Source organism: Canis lupus, chromosome 8 (assembly GCF_011100685.1).
Source record: "Canis lupus familiaris isolate Mischka breed German Shepherd chromosome 8, alternate assembly UU_Cfam_GSD_1.0, whole genome shotgun sequence".
NCBI classification, from domain to species: domain Eukaryota; kingdom Metazoa; phylum Chordata; class Mammalia; order Carnivora; family Canidae; genus Canis; species Canis lupus.
The window spans coordinates 62068543-62087587 of NC_049229.1; the positions used below are offsets into that span (position 1 = coordinate 62068543).

Here is a 19045-nt window from a genome sequence, read left to right on the forward strand (position 1 = left end):
CCGCGCCGCCAGGGACCGCAGGCCCCGCCGCCTCGCCCGCGCGCCCGCAAGGCCCCTCTGGACCTCGGCCTCGGGCGCAGGCCCGGCGGGCCCCACGCGACAGCCACGGCCGCTCACTAGTAGGAAGGTTCCAGGCTTTGTAGCCGCGCGGCTGGGAGCTCGCCCTTTATCACAGAGTCACTGGACCTAGGAAGCCGAGACATGTACCGACGCGGAGCGCCCAAGCTCGGCAGGAAACACGGCTGTCTCCCGAGTTCTCGGCACCGTCTGTGAGAGACACCATGTATTTTCCAAGAGGGGACCGCTGAGGTCTCCTAGCTCGTTTGCCTTCTGTGCTCTTCACACCTGGATCCGCACGGCGGATGCCTCCTAGGATCAGGCTCAGAGACACCGAGAGGGAGGCCGAGACACAGGCGACGGAGAAGCGGGCTCCCTGCGCCGAGCCCCATGCGGGACTCGATCCCAGGACCCCGGGATCACGACCTGAGCCAAAGGCAGATGCTCAACCCCTGAGCCACCAGGCGCCCCTACAATCATTTTTTTTTTTTTTTTTTTTTTTTTACAATCAGATTTTTATAAAGAGTAGGTGTCGGGCAGCCCGGGTGGCTCAGCAGTTTAGCGCGGTCTTCAGCGCGGGGCCTGATCCTGGAGTCCTGGGATCGAGTCCCACATCGTGCTCTCTGTGTGGAGCCTGTTTCTCCCTCTGCCTGTGTCTCTGCCTCTGTGTGTGTGTGTGTGTGTGTGTGTGTGTGTCTCATGAATAAATAAATAAAATCTTAAAAAAAAAAAAAAAAAGGAGTATATGTCAAAATGACCTGTCTCTGCCTAAAAGTCGAAGCTATACACACACACTGACAACTAGGATCGTCTCAAGGAGGGTTTCACTCCTAAGCGCACACTACTGACAGCTACAATTTTGTTACTGTCTGTGTTGTCTTGTTAATTACAATGAAGAGCTCCCTCCCCAAGCAGCTCTTTGGAATCCACACATGTAGATGTTCGGAATAAACCCAGAACAATTCATACACCAGCCTGAGCATGACCTATTTCTTCTGTGATGAGACAGGACATAATTGTATTAAAATATAAGAACAGTGGGGATCCCTGGATGGCTCAGCGGTTTAGCGCCTGCCTTCCTCCCGGGGCATGATCCTGGAGTCCTCAGATCGAGTCCTATATGGGGCTCCCTGCATGGAGCCTGCTTCTCCCTCTGCCTGTGTCTCTGCCTCTTTATCTCTGTGTCTCTCATGAATAAATAAATTGAATCTTTAAAATATGCGTGTGTGTGTGTGTGTGTGTGTGTGTGTGTGTGTATAAACAGCATAAGAGGTCTGGAAGGATACACCTCAAATGCATGCCAAGCCAGGAAGACCTCAACTGGAGTTAGGGGCCAACATACTTTAGTTTTATCTTTTTAACTTTCCAGCCCCACAACAGAGACCAGATCTGCCTATTATTTAGGTAATCTAAAATTAACTCCAGGAAATGTCACAGAGGACCCACTGAGCTTCTGAGTGGTAGGCCCAGAGCAAGCTGTGAGCTGCAAGGAGAGCCTTCCCAGTCCTCTGGTCAGTGACCCAAATCTACCAAATCTAAAGTTCTTGCAAAGCCTCCGTGTGTGTACTGGGGAGCCCAAAATAGTCCCTCAGGGATGAGACCTCAGTCCTGCAGTGGGCCAAGCAACACCAGAACAGGACTGAGTTAAGTCACTGAACCCAAGAACTCTCCAGGGCGCTGTCTACAAGATGAGGGGAGCACCAGACAGGACCCACAGCAGCATCCTACACCAGGAGAAAATGAGGCGCCATCTGCACAGGGCACAGGGACACACAGCATAACCCAAGTGCACCAGAGCTGCCCACACTGGTCACGTGGGAGAGCGGCAAGCAGCATCCTCCCAGAAGTGTGAGCCCTTAGTGAGAATGAAATGCCACTAATAAAGAAATGCAGGACTCGGGGACAAAGGCTGTATGGGCAAAGGCCTGATAGTGAGGACCAGAGCACTTGCACACTGGATACTAAATGCCTGAGACAAAAACTACGAGAAACCAACACCAGGCAAAAATAACACGGTATAAAAATCGGGAGGCGTTCCAGGTGACCAGCTTTCAGAACACGGGAGTATATGCTTAAAGAAAAAAAAAACATGACTCCAATCTTTTTAAGACTTTATTCCTGTTTTGGGAAACGATGCCACATGGGGAAGCATTTATCAAGAGCTCAACAATTCCTTTAGATTCACTTTCATTTCCTTCTTCCCATCAGTACTTATTAATACTTTATTTTTATTTTTTTATTTTTATTTTTTAAAGATTTTATTTATTTATTCATGACAGAGAGAGAGAGAGAGAGAGGCAAAGGGAGAAGCAGGCTCTGTGCAGGGAGCCCAACGTGGGACTCGATCCCAGGTCTCCAGGATTACACCCTGGGCCGAAGGCTGCGCTAAAACCACTGGGCCACCAGGGCTGCCCAATACTTTATTTTTAAAATAGCTGCTGCCCAATAGATATAGACGCAAGTCACATGTTATTTTAGAAGTTACAGGAGCTATGTTAAAAAACTCATGAAATTAATTTTGATAATCTTTCATTTAACTCAATATATCCAAAATATTGTTAGTTTAACAAAGATCCATATCTTTAAATTATCAAAATGTTTTACATTCTCTTTCGTATTAAGTTTTCCAAACCTAGGGGCACCTGGCTGGCTCAGTAGAGTGTGTGACTCTTGATCTCAGGGTGGGAGTTCAAGCCCCATGTTGGGTGTAGAGCTGACTTAAAAAAAAAAAAAAAAAAAAGAAAAGAAAGAAAGAAAGAAAGTTTCCCAAATCTAGCATGTACTTTGCACGTATGACAGCTCAATTCGAACTCGCCACATTGCAAGTGGTCAGCAGCTAGCCATGGCTAATGGCTGTGATATCGGCGGGAGCATGATCACTATTTACAGAAGTACGCCTATTTATCTTTATTTTGTATCCCTGAAAATATGTGTCTAGAATGAGTATCGCTTAAGAATAAGTAATAAAAACTTCTGAATGATAGTTTTTGGGATAATTTTTTCAGTCTCATCTTTGCAGTTTCGATTATTTTTATTGAGCAGAATCATTTTACATTATTTTTAGCAAAAACTGTAGCTCTTTAAAAATTGGAAGTATATATGTTGGGACATTGATGGTGGTTATTCTGAGTGGGGAAACTCTTAGCATACATTGACTTTCTTTCCTGTATATTTTAAATTTCCAAAAAATAAAATAACAGGAGATTAAGAGTCGTAGAATTAAATCCCAGTTTGTCACACTGTGTCTGCGGCCCCAGGATTTAACCTCGGTGTTTTAGGGGGCAATTCTAAGAAAACCCCTCTGTACATCCGAGCTGAGGATGCCTCTCTCCGCGTTGTTCCCCGTTATTCCCCCCACTCCAATGACCTCCCTGCTGCGGCTCCTCTGACCTTGCAGCTGAAAATGGCCAGGCAGCAGAAAGGACAGCATCTGGGGCCCCCTGTGTGTGCTGCCTCTCTCTAGCTGTGGGCCCAGGGGGGACTGCTTACCCTCTTGAAGCTCCAGCCTCCATTTATGAAATGGGAACAATACCATGACCACAGCAAGGCTGTGGATGAGAGCTGGTGCGTTCTCAGCAAGGGGAATGCCTGGCCTGCCACACCTGTCAACTAGACCTCACAGGATGAGTACAGGGAAGGGCAGACCAGGCTGAGGGAACAGCAGGGCGTAAGAAAAGCACAAAGGCGAAAGCCCACTGGACCAAGTGGCCAGAGAAGGGGGTGTGGGTGAGTGAGGGGACAAGTGGGGAGCAGAACATGGGACTAACGTTTCTCTTCTCCCCACTCAGGCCCATCCCCATGGAAAACAGATCCTGGCACTTTCCACATGCAGTTCTCCATGCGCAGGCCCAGCGAACCTCCTCCATGCTCCTGGGGTAACTCCAAATGCTGAGAACACCATTCATCTTGATAAAGACATATTAACTCTTCAAGTACTGCTCATCTCACCCCACACAAGCCCTATCCCAGGCCACACCCAGCTGCCCCCAGGAACCTCGAGCACCCCAACCTAGGGCTTACATACCTGCTGCCCCTTCCACACTGTACTGAGAGGCCCGGAGGCAGAATCTGTGTCACTTACTTTCTAGTCTCAGAGCCAATGTCTGGGACAGAGTCAGGGTTCAATAAATGGTGACTTAATTCAAAGAGAGGCCAAGGCACTTGGACTACACCCTCCAGTGTGAGGCCTGGTCTTGCCTGCGGCACGATCTGCCAGTTGTCCCCAAGTACTCATGCTCCTCTTCTTCCTCTAGTATTAGAGTCCCTGAGTTTTATCCATGTACAGAGCTGCCAAGGTAAAGGCTACTTCCTTGGCTCCCTGGGGGCCGGATGCTGCCACAATACTGTTATGGCCGGTGCGATGTGAGCAGAAGTCCTATATGCAGTTTCTCTGCTGGGCCTTGGCAGGGAATGAGCTTACCCTCTAGGTCCTCTTCACCCTACCTCATCAGCTGGAATGGGTCTGTGCTGATGGGAAATAGGGCATCCATTCCGGTCCTCAGGATGGAAGCCATCGTGAGCAACACAGGGCAGCACAACATTAGGAGCCATGGTCTCTAATGCCCAGAAGTTGCCACTGCACCCTGGACTGCTTGTGATCAGAAAGAAACAGTAACCTCTACCTTGCTCCTGCTCCAGTCACTGCTACTCTGGCTTGGTTACAGTGGCCAAACTGTTAACTCAGCTAGGTCTCCCTACCACCAAACAACGGCTATCAGAGAACCCCTTACCAATCAATACTCATTCCCAGCATCACTTATGTCTAGAAGGAAAACCACAGAACCCAGCTGACGGCTTTGGTACAACACTTTGACATCACCTCTTCTGTTTCACTGGTTTTATATCCTAAACTTGCAAAAAATATTTAAACAAAGGACTACATAAAGAGAAACATGAAACCACCATCTTTAGTGCTTTGTAGGATTTATAGCCTTTTAGTTTCTTTTTTTTTAAAGCTTTTATTTATTTGAGAAAGAGAGAGAGACAGAGTACAAGCAGGGGGAGGGGGAGGGGGAAGAGGGAGAAACAGGCTCCAGAATGAGCAGAGAGCCTGACTAGGGGACTTGATCCCAGGACCCTGAGATCATGACCTGAGCCGAAGGCAAATGCTTAACCTATGAGCCACCCGGGTACCCCAGCCTTTGAGTTTCTTGATCTTCTGATACTAGGGGAACACACCACAGTCTTGCTGCTGAGATGTGCAGCCTCACTCTGTCGGAACAACCAAGTGAGCCCTGGGAAAGGTTCAGCTGAGAGGAAGAGACTTCTTGCAGAATTAGGAGATGCAGTCCTTCTCCTCATGGAAGTTCTAGGCTTTCAGCAGCCCCCCACATGCTGAAGCTCTACTGGAGACGTGTACAGACCTGGATGCGTGGAGGAGGAGACAAAGCCTTCACCAAGAATGTTCCAGGTACATGCTTATAAGATGGAAAATGCAAGGAAAGTTCTTTCAAGCAGAAGAAACAGAATATGCAGAGGCATGACACAGTCTAGCTGTTTGGGGAACTCCGAGGAATTTGTGAGCGCTGAAACATGAAGGGCAGAGGGGGGAAGAGCGAAGAGTCTCCTGCCAGGTGGGCAAGGATTAGCTCCTCAGGTCTGAAAGGAGCTGTGTACTCTGAGCAAAGAGCTTACAACCCAATTTGAAATTAGTACGGTGGTTGCAAAGTAATTTGTGAAATTTTTAAAAATTTCAGGCTCCAGTGAATCTCCCAGGCAAACTATGCTTACCTTGCTCTCCTTCAAAAATGATGACTTCCCTACCGCTCACTCTCCCAACCAGGAGGGCAAAGGTCTGAAAGACATCCGTGAACCCAGATGTGAGCCCATCACACAGAGACTGCAAGGCTCCATTCTCATGAGGCGGGGGCTCAGCAGCCCGACTGACACTCTGCAGGGGTGGCTGCTCTTGTCAAGGGCCTCTGGGCTCCCAATTCACAGTCCGGAGGTGACAAAACAAACAGATGTCACCTAGCCAGCTGTTACTGCCCATAGTGTGTCTGCTTACATACTAGCACAGTGAGGGACACGGCGGGAAAAGCACTTCAGGACATACAAGAAAATTAATTCCAGGGGTGCCTGGGTGGCTCAGTCGGTGAAGCATCTGCCTTCAGCTCAGGTCATGATCTCAGGGTCCTGAGTTCAAGCCCTGGGTCAGGCTCCCTGCTCAGCAAGGAGTCTGCTTCTCCCTCTCCCCAGGCTCATAGGCTCTCTCTCTCTCTCTCTCTCTCTCTCTCAATAAATAAATAAATAAAAATGTTTTTTAAAAAAGAAAATTAATTCTAGCTAGATTAAACAATTAGGTGTGAAATAAAAGAGGATAAAAAAAGTAAAAATAGACTTTCACTGCTAGCCAAGATGGAACAAATTTATCCTTCTGTATAAAATAACCACAGACACAAGATGGAATATGTGAAAAAACAATTTTCAAAACACTGGATGTGGGACCACAGAGAAAAGTGATTCCTGAAAAGTGGGTAGCGAACAAGGGGGGAGCTCTGTGATTGTCTTGAGAGTTTCCGGCTGCCCTGCAGGCACAGGGAACCCTTACATCAGGATTCTGCCTCAAGGGGCTCCCTGGGGGGCTCAGTGGTTGAGCGTCTGCCTTCAGCTCAGGGCGTGATCCCAGGGTCCTGGGATCGAATCCCACATCGGGCTCCCTACATGGAGCCTGTTTCTTCCTCTGCCTGTGTCTCTGCCTCTCTCTGTATGTCTCACGTGAATAAATAAAATCTTAAAAAAAAAAAAAAAAAAAAGGGATCCTGCCTCGTGAAAGACTTAAATCTGAGTATCTCTCCCCCACTCGTTTGGCTACTCACACTCGGCAGGCACAGAGGGCCCAGGCACATACTTTCCAGAATGCAAAACCCAGGATTATATGGGGGACAGAGCTCTGGACTCAGGCAGCCCTAGGCTTACTACCAGCTCCGCTGCTTACTAGCTGTGTGGCACTGGGCAAGTCACTTCACCTCTTGGCTGAGCCTTAGTTTCCTCGCCTGACTACCACGGGGATTAGACATAATGCATGTACTGCATAGAGTACAAAGCAGGAGTTGAATAGATGCGAGTTATGGTTACTATTACTGCCTTTCGTTTTGGACTTGCCATTTCCCAGAATGGTTACACGGGATCTAACCAGTCAGAAAGCTCTGTGAGACACAATCCCTGGCTCAAGAGGCCAGTAGGAAGGTAAGAACATTGTGCGACCTTCAGTACTAGACAAGCCATGCGGGGTCTTACTATGTGCTGCACAGTGTGCTGAGATGCTGACATCATCCCATTAGTCCTCCAAACCTCCCGGGGACCTGCTGGCACCCCCACCTCACAGATGGAGAACCAGACACAAGAGGCGAAGCCACATGCCAAATGTCACAGAGCCAGTCGGTCCTGGAGCTGGGATGTTGAACCTGGGCCGTCTCTCTTCACGGTGGCTCTGGCATGGAGACACTGGCATCTAGAAAAAGGGCCCAGCTTCCCTCCCAATCAGCCGTGTGACCCTGGCCAAACCACTTCATCCTTCTGCTGCAGGGCCCAGCATGCCATCCCTAAGTCCCCTTCCTGCTCCACTTGCTAGGACTCTCAGGGGACTGGAGTGGGGAGGGACTTGAGGGTGCCCAGGGCTCATTCCACCTTTCCCATGGGCATTTTTCGGGGCTTTAAGTGAGGCTGCAGAAACCAGCTCCCAATGGACTTAGCTGAGCTAAATCCTAAAGCCGAACAGAGACCACTCCTAAGGACCCTCCCTGAGCAGAATATGGGCAATCAGCCCCAGCAGGGCACTCTGGTGCTTCACCTCCAAACACACGATCCCCATGCCACAGCTGGGGGGATGGGGGTGATCAGCCTCCCTGACTATCCCAAGGATGGGGGGCTGTGGCCCTTGCTACTTGAGGTGACTGCCCCCTCCTCCCAGCCTTCCCCTCCTGGGATAAACAGCTGACACCCAGAGATTTGATAGGATGGGGAAGAAAAAGCTTAGGCTTTCTCATGCAGGGAGTACTTGATATCAATACCCCACCCCAAAAAAAAAAATCTCAACCACAAGAATTTGTCAATAGAGAAGTATTTAGGTCTATTCATACCATTCCTGCCATGGCTGTGATCCAAAGGGAAAAACAAACCCCTTTTCAAGTAGGAGCTGGTTCTTCAGCATCTCGTCTGTTACGCAGCAAACTCAGCCAGGTTCTCCATTCCATGGTCTCAGCACAGCCTCAGTGAATTGCGTCCCTCACTTATCCGGCTTCTTGTAAGACACAGCACTTGCAGTACTTGCCATCCCCCTACCCACCAAAAAGTGACCAAAAAAAAAAAAAAACCACAGACAGTGCTGGACAGCGTTGGTAGGAGCACAGGTCAGGACGAGTGCCACAGAGGGCAAGTCAGCAACATCTGACCCAGAACGTCCAGTTGTAGTAGCACATCCCCTGCATATGTGGGCCCTCGAGCACCAAGATGCACATACAGGGATGCTGGCTCCATGCAGCCCTGGTGCTAACAGCAAAGGACCAGAACCAACCCGCATGGTCCTCGGTCCTCGGGAATCCGTCCAGTGAATTACAGTACCTGCCACGTGATGGGACATAACGTGTCCATGATGCAAAGGAAAGCCATCTACACACAGCCCCCTGCTAGCCCGACTACACAAACCACCCCAGACCCTGCCTCGTCTACAAGCTCTGTGGCCACTCAGGCTGAGCCTGGCTTGGCCGGTGACTTGCTCTGATGGACAGGACACTGTCACGTGACACACGCAGCCACTGGGAAAAGCGCTTACTCACGTCCGCTTCCCTCGCGCATCTGTGCCCACCCTACTTCCCTCTTGCTCCCCTCTGCCCTTCTCTGTTGGGGCTGGCCTGGATCTCAGAAAGGCCACAGGGAACAGAGCTGAGTCACCTCAGCCAGGCCTGGCCTGCAGAGAGCCCAGCCAAGGGCCATCATGTCACGGAACCAACCCGCAGCTGGTGGCAGATGCAGATGAACAAGACCCGGCAAGCCCAGAATGGTGAAAAATAGTAAAAGGTGGCTGTTTTAAGGCCGGAAGTTTGGGATGGTTTGTTACACAGCAATAGCTAACAATGTGAGAGAGAGACACAAAATAGGATGTGCGGTATGTTACCACTGTATATAAAAACAAAAAGTAACAACACACTTTCTTATAAATCTACAGATATGCTGAATGTTTCCCAAAGGACCCCCAGGAAAGTCTTAAGAGTGGCTATGTCTCTGGAAAGGAGCAAGAGGACACAGAGATGACGCAGGTTCCAGAAGTTTCTACTCTCTCTCATATTATTTGATCTTTATTGCATTCGTTACCTGCACAAAACATTAACTAGTTAATTTAAAAGGAAAAGAAGAGGCCCGTGTTGGAGTGTGCTCTGAGTCTGGAACGCCTGTCTGCTGCCCCCATGGGGGGTTTACCCAGCCTGGCCCATCATCTCAGAACCAGGTGGAGGAGGTCTGAGTCTGCGGTTATCACCGAGGGCTCGTCACCTGCTCTCCTTGGCCTCCCATGTGCACCCTCTCCAGGCCCCCGAATCCTTCCCAGACTGTGGCACTCTGACTCACCTGAGGGTGTTTGGACACGTTGTGCCTCCCTCCCTTCTCCTGCCAAAATCCAGGCATCGTGTGAGATGCCCTCCAGGGTCACCTTGGAGAAGCTTTCCCCGCTCCCCCGGCCTGAACCCCCACGCTCCTTGCAGCACTGTGCACGAATGCACACCCCAGTCAGCAATTATTTAGCACCTGCCAGCACCCAGCACGCACAGCAGTGAAGGAGACAGAGGGGTTTCTGCCCTTGTGCTGCTTACGTTCCAGAAGGGGAGACAAACCATAAAAAAAAGCCAGAGAGTGGTTAAGAGATGAGCAGAGAGCTTAAACAGGGTGACGTGACAGTGAGTAACTGGGTGACTACTTGAGACTGGGAAGGCAGATCGGGGCAGAGTCTCCGAGGAGTCTGAGTTTGAGACAGAGTCAGCCACACAAAGCGCTGGCAGGGAGAGCACTCCTGTGGCCCACAGAAGGGCCTCGAGGCCGAAACACAGCTGGCATGTTACAGGAGCAGCCAGGGGGCTGAGCGGCTGGAGCGGTGGGGATGGATCCGGGCAGGGCGGTCGGAGGGGAAGGGCAGCCATGAACATGCCCAGACATTGTGGTCAGCATTGTGGCTTTCCTTCTAGGCGCACCTGGAAGCCTCTGCAGGGGGCAGGGAGCATGCCAGCAGTGGGTGAAGGGACCAGGTTTGGGCTTTGCGAAGACCCCTCCATCTGCTACGTGGAGAATGCACTTGGGGTGGGAGCAGCCGAGCGATGGCAGGGTTGGAAGGTCACTCTGGGAGTCCAGCGGAGGAGTGACGACCCTGGGACAAGGGGGCAGAGGTGAGAAATAGTGTAGAAGGGGAGAGGCAGGTAGAGGGAGGACACAATCCGCAGGTAAGATAAACAAGACTCACTAACGGCCTGACCCCAGAGGTGACTGTGTCACCTTACCTGGCAGCAGGGACTTTGCAGGTGGGATGAAGTTACGGATGTTGAGATGGGATTATCTTGGATTACATGGGTGGGCACATGGGGGCCTTAGGAGAGGGAAGTAGGTGGGTCAGAGAAGGAGGAGGAGGTGTGGTGACAGAAGCAGGTCCAGTCACAGAGAAAGCTAGGCTCCTGGCTCTAAGGATGGAGGGGGACCGAGGGCCCAGCCACCCGGGCAGTGCGGGGGCCGGGAAAGACAGGGCACCGGTTCTTCCCTAGAGCCTCCAGGAGGAAGATAGCCCCGTGGACACCGAGCCGAATGAGGCCCATTCCCACCTTCCGACCTCCGGAGCTGCCAGAGAACAAGTCGGCATTATTCTAAGCCTGTCCACATGTATTAATTAGTTACAGGGGCGATAGGAAACTAATGCAGGAGGGGTGGGGAGTGGAGAGGGACCAAAGAGAAATTCTTTCATTTCAGTTCTGGGCCAACACTAGGCGGAAATAGGGGTACCCTCTTGCCATCTACTGAGGTGAACAGGAATAAAAATCAAGAGTTCTGTTCTGACTTAAATACCCTTCGATACCCAAGTAGAGAAATCAAGTCAGTGGATGGAGGCTGGCATCAAAGCTGGAGGAGAGCAAGTGGACGGATCCAGTGAAAAGAACCCAGGACCGTGTTTGTTACAGTAACAGATTAGAAGTTTCCGGAAGGAGGGAGTGGCCAAGAGGGATAAAGGCGACTGGAATAAGGAGGAAGATAAGAACACAAACATGACCGTTAGATTTGGCAACAGGGAGGCCACATCACAGGGTGACCTTGACATGGGAAGGCTCAGGGTGTGTGGGGGTACAAGCTCAAAGGAGCAGGCTGCGGAGACAATGGTTCTTTGAAGAGGCTTCGCTGAGACAGCGCAGGGAGGTGGGCAGTAAGGAGAGAGACGTGGGTTTAGGGAAGGTTTTTACAGGCGAGCCTAGGGTATCTGTGAGTCCTCCAGGGAATGACCAGGAAACTAACAGAGACAGAGAATTGATCCAGAAGAGATGAGAAAGTCCCAAGGAGGTGTGAACAGAGGGGTTCTGAGGCCTTGGAAGGAACTGGAGCCTCCACACAGTGACAGGAGGGGAAACAGGATGACTTGTTGGTAGGAAACAAGGGGCTTTCCTAACTGCTTCTTTGTCCTCAGTAAAGTAGGTGGCCAGCCCGTGAGCTAGGAGGGACAGGATGGCATCCAGATAAAAGGCCTACAAAGGGAAGAATATGTGAGAGCAGGGATACGAACAAACCGAACTGACCGGATGCATGACAGGGCCTCTGAGGTCACCGACCATCAAGTGCAAAGGACCGGCAAGGTTGAGGCCTTCCTCCCGCTACACACAGCTGCTCAGCAGCACGCAGGGGCAGGTCATGGTCAAGCAGCAGGGTGCAGAAGAGGTTCAGGTCACCCGCCCCTTGAAACCCTCCAGGGGCTCCCCTCTCATCCAAAGTGAAAGCCCAAATCCTGTACCTTCTCACCTTGGCTCTGACCTCCACCCTGTCACTCTCACATTCATGCTCCATCTCCAGGATTTAGCACGTGGTGGGTGTTCTGTAAATATATCTTTTTTTTTTTAATTTTAAGTTTTTTTTTTATAATTTTAAGTTTTTATTTAAATTCTAGTTAGTTAACACATATGGTAAACTTGGTTTCAGGTGTAGAATTTAGTGATTCATCACTTACATCTAACACCTAGTGCTCATCATAAGTGCCCTCCTTAATGCCCATCACCCATCTAGCCCATCTCCTACCACATCCCTCCAGCACCCTCCCTTTGTTCTCTATCATGAAGAGTCTCTTATGGCTTGCCTCTCTCTGTTTTCATCTTACTTTATTTTTCCTTCCCTTCCCCTATGTTCATCTGTTTTGTTTCTTCAATCCCACATATGAGTGAAATCATATGGTATTTGTCTTTCTGTGACTGACTTATTTTGCTGAGCATAATAATCTCTAGTTCCATGCACACCACTGCAAATGGCAAGATTTCATTCTTTTTGATGTTAGAGTAATGTTCCATTGTATATAGACCACACCTTCTTTATCCATTCATCAGTTGATGGACATCTGGGCTCTTTCCATAATTTAGCTATTGTTGATGCTGCTGCTATAAACATCAGGGTTCATATGCTCCTTCAAATCAGTATTTTTGTATCCTTTTGTAAATACCAAGTAGTGCTCACCCCAACGCTCATAGCAGCAATGTTCACAGTAGCCAAACTGTGGAAAGAGCCGAGATGTCCATTGGCAGATGAGTGGATAACGATGTGGTGTGTATATATATGTGCAGTGGAATATTCCTCAGCCATCAGAAAGGATGAATACTTATCATCTGCATTGATGTGGATGGAACTGGAGGGTATTACACTGAGCGAAATAAGTCAATCAGAGAAAGACAATTATCGTATGGTTTCCCTCATATTTGGAATATAAGAAATAGCACAGAGGATCATAGGGGAAGGGAGGAAAAACTGAAGGGCAAGTCATCAGAGAGGGAGACAAACCATGAAAAACTCTTAACTCTAAGGAAACACACTGAGGGTTCGCTGGAGGGGAGGGGGAGGGGAACGGGGTCCTTGAGTGATGGGCATTAAGGAGGGCACGTGATGTGATGAGCACTGGATGTTATACACAACTGATGAATTATTGAACACTACATCTGAAACTAATGATGTATTATATGTAGGCTAATTGAATTTAAGTAAAAAAAAATGTTTCTGAAATGAGTGAATCAATCAATAGGTCTCCCTTTCATGGACAGGACCTAATCAAGTATCTCAGTCTCTGGAGACTCAGCTCCCCCACCCACCCACCCACCCAGGGTGCCTGGCACAGAGCTGGGACATGACTGCTGACCAAGACCCAGGCCTTCCCATTTCTACCTCAGCGCTCCCGTTGTTCCCCGTCCAATATCTTTACTTAAATTATGACCCAGTTCAAAGGACCTGCTATTTGGACCTTGACTGAAAGGCAACGATGCCATAAGTCAAAGACTAAAGAGCTCAAAGAAGTTGGCAGAAATGATACTCTGGGAAAATCTTGGTAGCTGGAGTCCAGGCTTCATGCCAAAGCCTCCTCCCCATGTTCACACACAATGCAGATGCTGGAAGGACAGGATGAAAGAGTAAAATGTGGGAACAGAAGACAATACTTCCACCGCGCTGGCTGAATAGACAAGTATACTGGAATGACACGTACACATGCACGTGTACACACACACACTTCCCCTAGAAAACCTAGTTTAATAAGAGCAAAGGTAACTTGAAAGTCATCTTGGAGTTGGTTTGGCCTGTCCCCAGGGCTCCGCAGGGCAGGAAATGACTCTAACAGGGCAGGGGGATGTTATCAGGCCAGCCCAGAAGGCTTGGAAATGGCTCTCTCAGGAAGCCAGCTCCATACAGACAAGTGAAATGCACACCCACACCAAGTCAGCAAGCATCTTTTGAAGATTCATAAGCCCTAAGCCACTCCCTGCCCTCAAAGAGTATGGTCTATAGAGAGCCAGGGACCACCTGAGTCCCGGCATGGTGGGGTGGAAAGACCATCAGGCCCACTCAGAAGACTGTCAAAGGTAAGTGTGGTCTGAGCTGGGCCTCAGGAATTTCTCCAAGTGAGGTAGGACTTCCCCAAGTGAATAGTCCAGGCGGAAGGGAGATGACACAACTGGTGTGTGGGGTCGGGCAGAGGCAGGAAGGAGGCTACCACAGACCATGCAGCAGCTGTAGAAGACTTGAGGGACCCACGTTCCCAGGCCTCTAGGTCCAAGACTCAGTGGAGAGCTGCCTCCCTTGGCCTGGCAGGGGCCAGAGAAAGGAAAGGCATTTACTACAGGTCTCTGTGCTCAGCATCCCTGGCAATATCACCTCATCAACCCAACACTCCTTACTTGAGAATAAAAAAAAACTGCTTCTTGTTAGGCCTCAAATCTTCCAGGGCCAGAGAAGGAGCCCAGGGGCTGCACCAGTCCATAGGTGAGGAGTTTGGAGGGGCAGAGAGAGGCCAGGGAAAGACCAAGAACCCTCCCTGGGAAGGGCCACTCAGCTAGCATTGACCCTCCAGGTGCACAAGAGACACAGGAAGAGAAGGTCACCAACATCCAGTCAGCCAGATCAGCAATCCCTCAGCCATAGGCGGGCAGGGCCATCCGGTCACCAGAGGGACAGCACCAAGAGTCTTAGGGTCTCTGGTGGGCACTCCCTCCCCTGGGCCTCCACCACCCCGTCTGCTACCACACGCAGCCCTGAGCACATGTATGCCAGGTCTCCAAGTTCTAGACTTGAGCGTAAGCGTGGTCTTAATGATCACTATACTCCAGGTCCTCCGGCAGGGGCAGATGGGGACAGGCACCTGGTAAGTGCTTGGTAGGTGTTTGATGAGCAAATGAATCCAAGGTAAGCCCTCAAGGGCAACAGCCAAGTTGTTCACTGAACAACTGACTACCTATTGTGTGTCAGAGGTGTTATTGGTGCTGGAGACAGAGCAACGTACAAAATAACAAACAAGCCCTGCCCTCGTGGGGCCAGCAGCCCAGGGTCACATTCACTGTTGTGTCCCAAGTACACGTTCCAGCGCCCCCACATCCTAACCCACTCACTAGAGTGCAGAATGAATGGCCACCAGGCGAGGCCTGGGGAGTCTGTCTGGCTGAGGCCCTAGGTCTGCTCTGACTAGTGCGGGACCCTGCCATCGGCTTTGGGCCTCGGTGACAATTCCAAACCACAGAACCTGCCCCCAACCCCCACTGCACAGCTCTGCGATCATCGCTGTTTCTGTTACCCTGCCTGCCTCTTCCGCCTGTAAAGGGCCGAGTATCTGGACCTTTCTACCCTTCTTCTACACAGAGTACTCCTGATTCAGGCAGACTGCTTCAGATGATTGCTGGGGCCTGAACTAACTGCATTATCTTTTTTGCTCCTCAAAACAAAGTCTGAGCTAAAGAGTGAGGCTTGGGGAAGCTGAGTAACTCACCCAAGGCCAGACAAGCAGTAAGTGCCAGACTCGGGATCTAATCCCAGATCTAATGGGACAAAGCCCACTGGTTTCTCCTGCACCAGGTTCCTTTCCTCTTTGGAAAATACCTCCAACTGCCCAAAAAGGTAAACTACAGTCGTGCTTGCCCAGGGCTGAGGGGCTTCCCCAGGCACAGGACCTCCAGTGCTTAAAACCAAGCGAGTCTCAGGCCAACTGAGACAAGGTGGTCACCGGAAAGCCACAGCTCTGCCCAAGATCCCCCTCCTGGCTCTCTGCCAGGCTTTACTCACTAAGCGTACCCTGCCCTCAGCCCCCCAATAACCAGCCGCACCCTGAAGCCTTGTAAGTAATGCTGTCATTGTTCTCCTCTAAGCCACAGGGTGATACTCTGTCCCACCATTTGGACAATCGTGTCTAAAATCTGGTCCTGGAACCTCATGTGTTACAACCACCTATACTAGTTACCTATCCTGTTTCCTGGGACACCTGGCTCATGATCCTGCGGTCCTGGGACTGAGTCCCACATCAGGCTCCCTGTTCAGTGGTGAGTCTGCTTCTCCCTCTCCCTCTGCTGCTCCCCCTGCTTATGCATACACTCTCTCTCAAGTAAATAAATAAATAAATAAAACCTTAAAAAAACAAACAACAAAAACCAATCCTGCTTCCTGAACCCCAACCCCACTAAAAAGCAGGACTGAAGCAGGACTTGGGCCCAGCCAGGGAATCTGAGTTGCTAACCAGCCCCCAGGTGCTCAGCTGCCCAAAGACTGTGTGACTGTTCTGAGCTGTTAGCTTCTGTGGCTGGTGACCCACTCAGTCTATCTGTTCTAGTGCAGGCCCCATACATAGGACGTACTCATTAAATGCTAAAGATTACGGTTCAGGGGATAGCTTCAGACCTGCCTTCACAATTCACCTAAGGCTCTATTTTAAAATGCAGATTTCCAGGCCCCAACTCAGACCAAGGAAATCACCTCCCCACAGGAGGGATCTGGGAACCTGTAACATCCAGGTTCCCTTAGCTCAGTGCCACTCAGAGTGAGTCCACGGAGCAGCAGCACTGGCATCACACGGGAGCTTTGCTAAGCCTGCAGGAGCCTCAGGCCCTGCCCCAGACCTGCTGCATCAGAACCACTGGGAATGTGGCCCAACAAGCCAACTTGGTGATTCTTTGATCCAACAAGTTTAGAAAACCATTTGTTGGTATAAAGAATAATGCAACTAGAGTTAGAAATGGGTTAAAATTCAGCTCAATGAACATCTCCAAACCTCAGTCTACTTATCCCTGAATAAGAATTATGACCCTCAATCTCGTTCCACATGTGGTTGTTGTGATGATTAACTGGAATCCACGTAAAAGTTCAGGCCCACACATGGCACACAGCAAAAGTTCAAGCAATGCTTGAACAACGTTTTAACACCCGTGAAGCCAAAAAAACTAAGGTGTCAAGAGAATCAAGTGAGGTGCACAAGGTCACTGTGAGGGTGAATGCATGGAGATTCTGACTCCAGCTCTGGCAGGCCTCCAAAGGGACCAAAAGCCATCTGTTCTGCCTCGCTCTGGCACTTGCACCTCCACCACACTCGGTGAGCACGGGCAGACAGATGGGGGCTGGAGCCACACTGTTGGGTTTCCTGTGGCTTGCCGCTGCCCTTTATGTCTTTATGTGGTACCCATCCGACCCATCTGCCAAACTCCACTCGTTCTTGTCCTGGTAGCTGACGAGGATGGTTTTGAGAGATCTCAGAAAACCTCTTCCCTTTTCTTGGCTTCTCAAATGGGAAACACTGGCTTTCCAGAAAGGCCTGCAACCCTCTACCACCTGCCAAGCATGAGGGCGCCCAGAGGGGCAGGAGTCTACCGCAGCGAGGTGAGTGTGAAGCAGGAGCGAAGGCCGTGCCCGCCGGGATGCCCGTGCCCGCCGGGTGCCCGGTGCGGGGCTGGCGGGGCAGGGGTGCCGGATGCAACGCCTTCAGCAGCGGGGAACCACCGAACATCCACCTCGGTGGCTTCAACGGGAAGGCGGTCATCATCCCACATAAACGAAGTCCGGACAAGAGCCCCTCCGGGCGTGGGGCCACATCCTTCTTGCGGCCCTGCGCTGCGGCCCTCGGAGGGTCGGCCTCGCGGCCACCAGGCAGCAGCAGCGCCCAGCCTCAGAAGCGCCCGCCCCAAGTCCCGCGGGAAGAGCCCACGGGTCACCTGGAAAGCGCGGACGTCACCGGAGGCAGGAGGAACTCTTTGCCAGAAGCCCCTCCCACAGCAATGTCCCTGACGTCTCATTGGCTAGAACTAAGTCACATGCTTATGCCTCGACCAATCACAGGCAGAGGTGGCCCCATCCAGGCCCGGGCCCGCCCACAGGGAAGCACGTGGCACGGGGCGGGGCTGGTAACCACACGTGCCCACGTGGGACAAAAGTGGGGCTCGGGCTGGGAGGAGGAAAGGAGCTGCGGGGAGAATGCCGGACTGACGAGGGCGGGGGGCGGGGGGCGGTTCTGGCTGGCCCCCAGTCGCTGCCAGCCCCAGGGGGGAACAGCCCGGGCCGGGCCAGAGGCCTGCCTTGGCCTCCGAGGGCACCGTAGGGGCCTCGGCTCATCGGGCAGGGCTCTGGAAGGCCACCGGGGGGAAGGGGGGGAAGGGGCACAGCCCCCAACTGAGGAACTGGGGACGACGGCGATGACCCTCCCCCAGCTTACTCGGCGCGGGCACCGCGGTTTGTCTCCCGTTCGCACATTCGGGCCTTATCACAGCCCTACACGTTTGTCACTGTTGTTACAGGTCCATAATCCCTTATCCATAATTTCCCAAATCTAGAACTCTCTAAAAACCAAAAGCTGGTTTTGTTTTTGTTGACTTGTTGGGCAACAAAAGCTATTTATAATCTATTTATCCTCTTGAGGACTGTTTGCATGTTTTAATGCAGAAATAGTGACGTGTTTCATGATGAAGTGCTGTCCCTGGACCCGCTGCGAGTGTCACGTACTGGCCGGTATATGTACCATATTCTGGAAAATTCTGCACTCTGAAACACAGCTGGCACCAGGAGTTTCAGAAGAGGGGTTCTTTACACACGAGCTTCCCAAGGTGAAGTACCTCTCTTAGGAAGCACCAGCAACTCACTTGGAGCAACTGAACTCAAGGCCAGAGCTCTGACCCATCTCACTTGCTTCTGCCGCTCGCCAGCTGGTGGCTTTAAGGAAGATGCCTCTATGAGCCTGTTTTTTCATCTGTAAAATGGGGAGCTTCAGACTAGAGCAGTAGCTTTCAAATGTGTTTTTAAAAGCCAATTAGCTCCTCAATCAAAGGAAAGCTTAGGAAAAAGTATCACTGCTCCAGTGAGTGAGGCCTGCCCACCCAGCCGCCAGGCCCCTAAAGCACGTTCCCAGAGGGGTTCCTCAACAAGACAGTTTGAAAACTGCTATCCAGTGTGATTTCTCAAGACCCATCTGGTTCTAACACTGTATGGTTGTTTTGTCTGAGGCAAACATCCTTTTCTGTGACAGAAGGACAGCTGG

General features: G+C 50.9%; 1 protein-coding gene across 6 annotated transcripts in view; it reads right to left on the reverse strand.

Annotated features, from left to right (window-relative positions):
* Positions 1-19045, reverse strand: part of TTC7B (tetratricopeptide repeat domain 7B) — a 250710-nt gene that overhangs the window by 226153 nt on the left and 5512 nt on the right. The gene's annotated exons all lie outside the window — the stretch shown is intronic.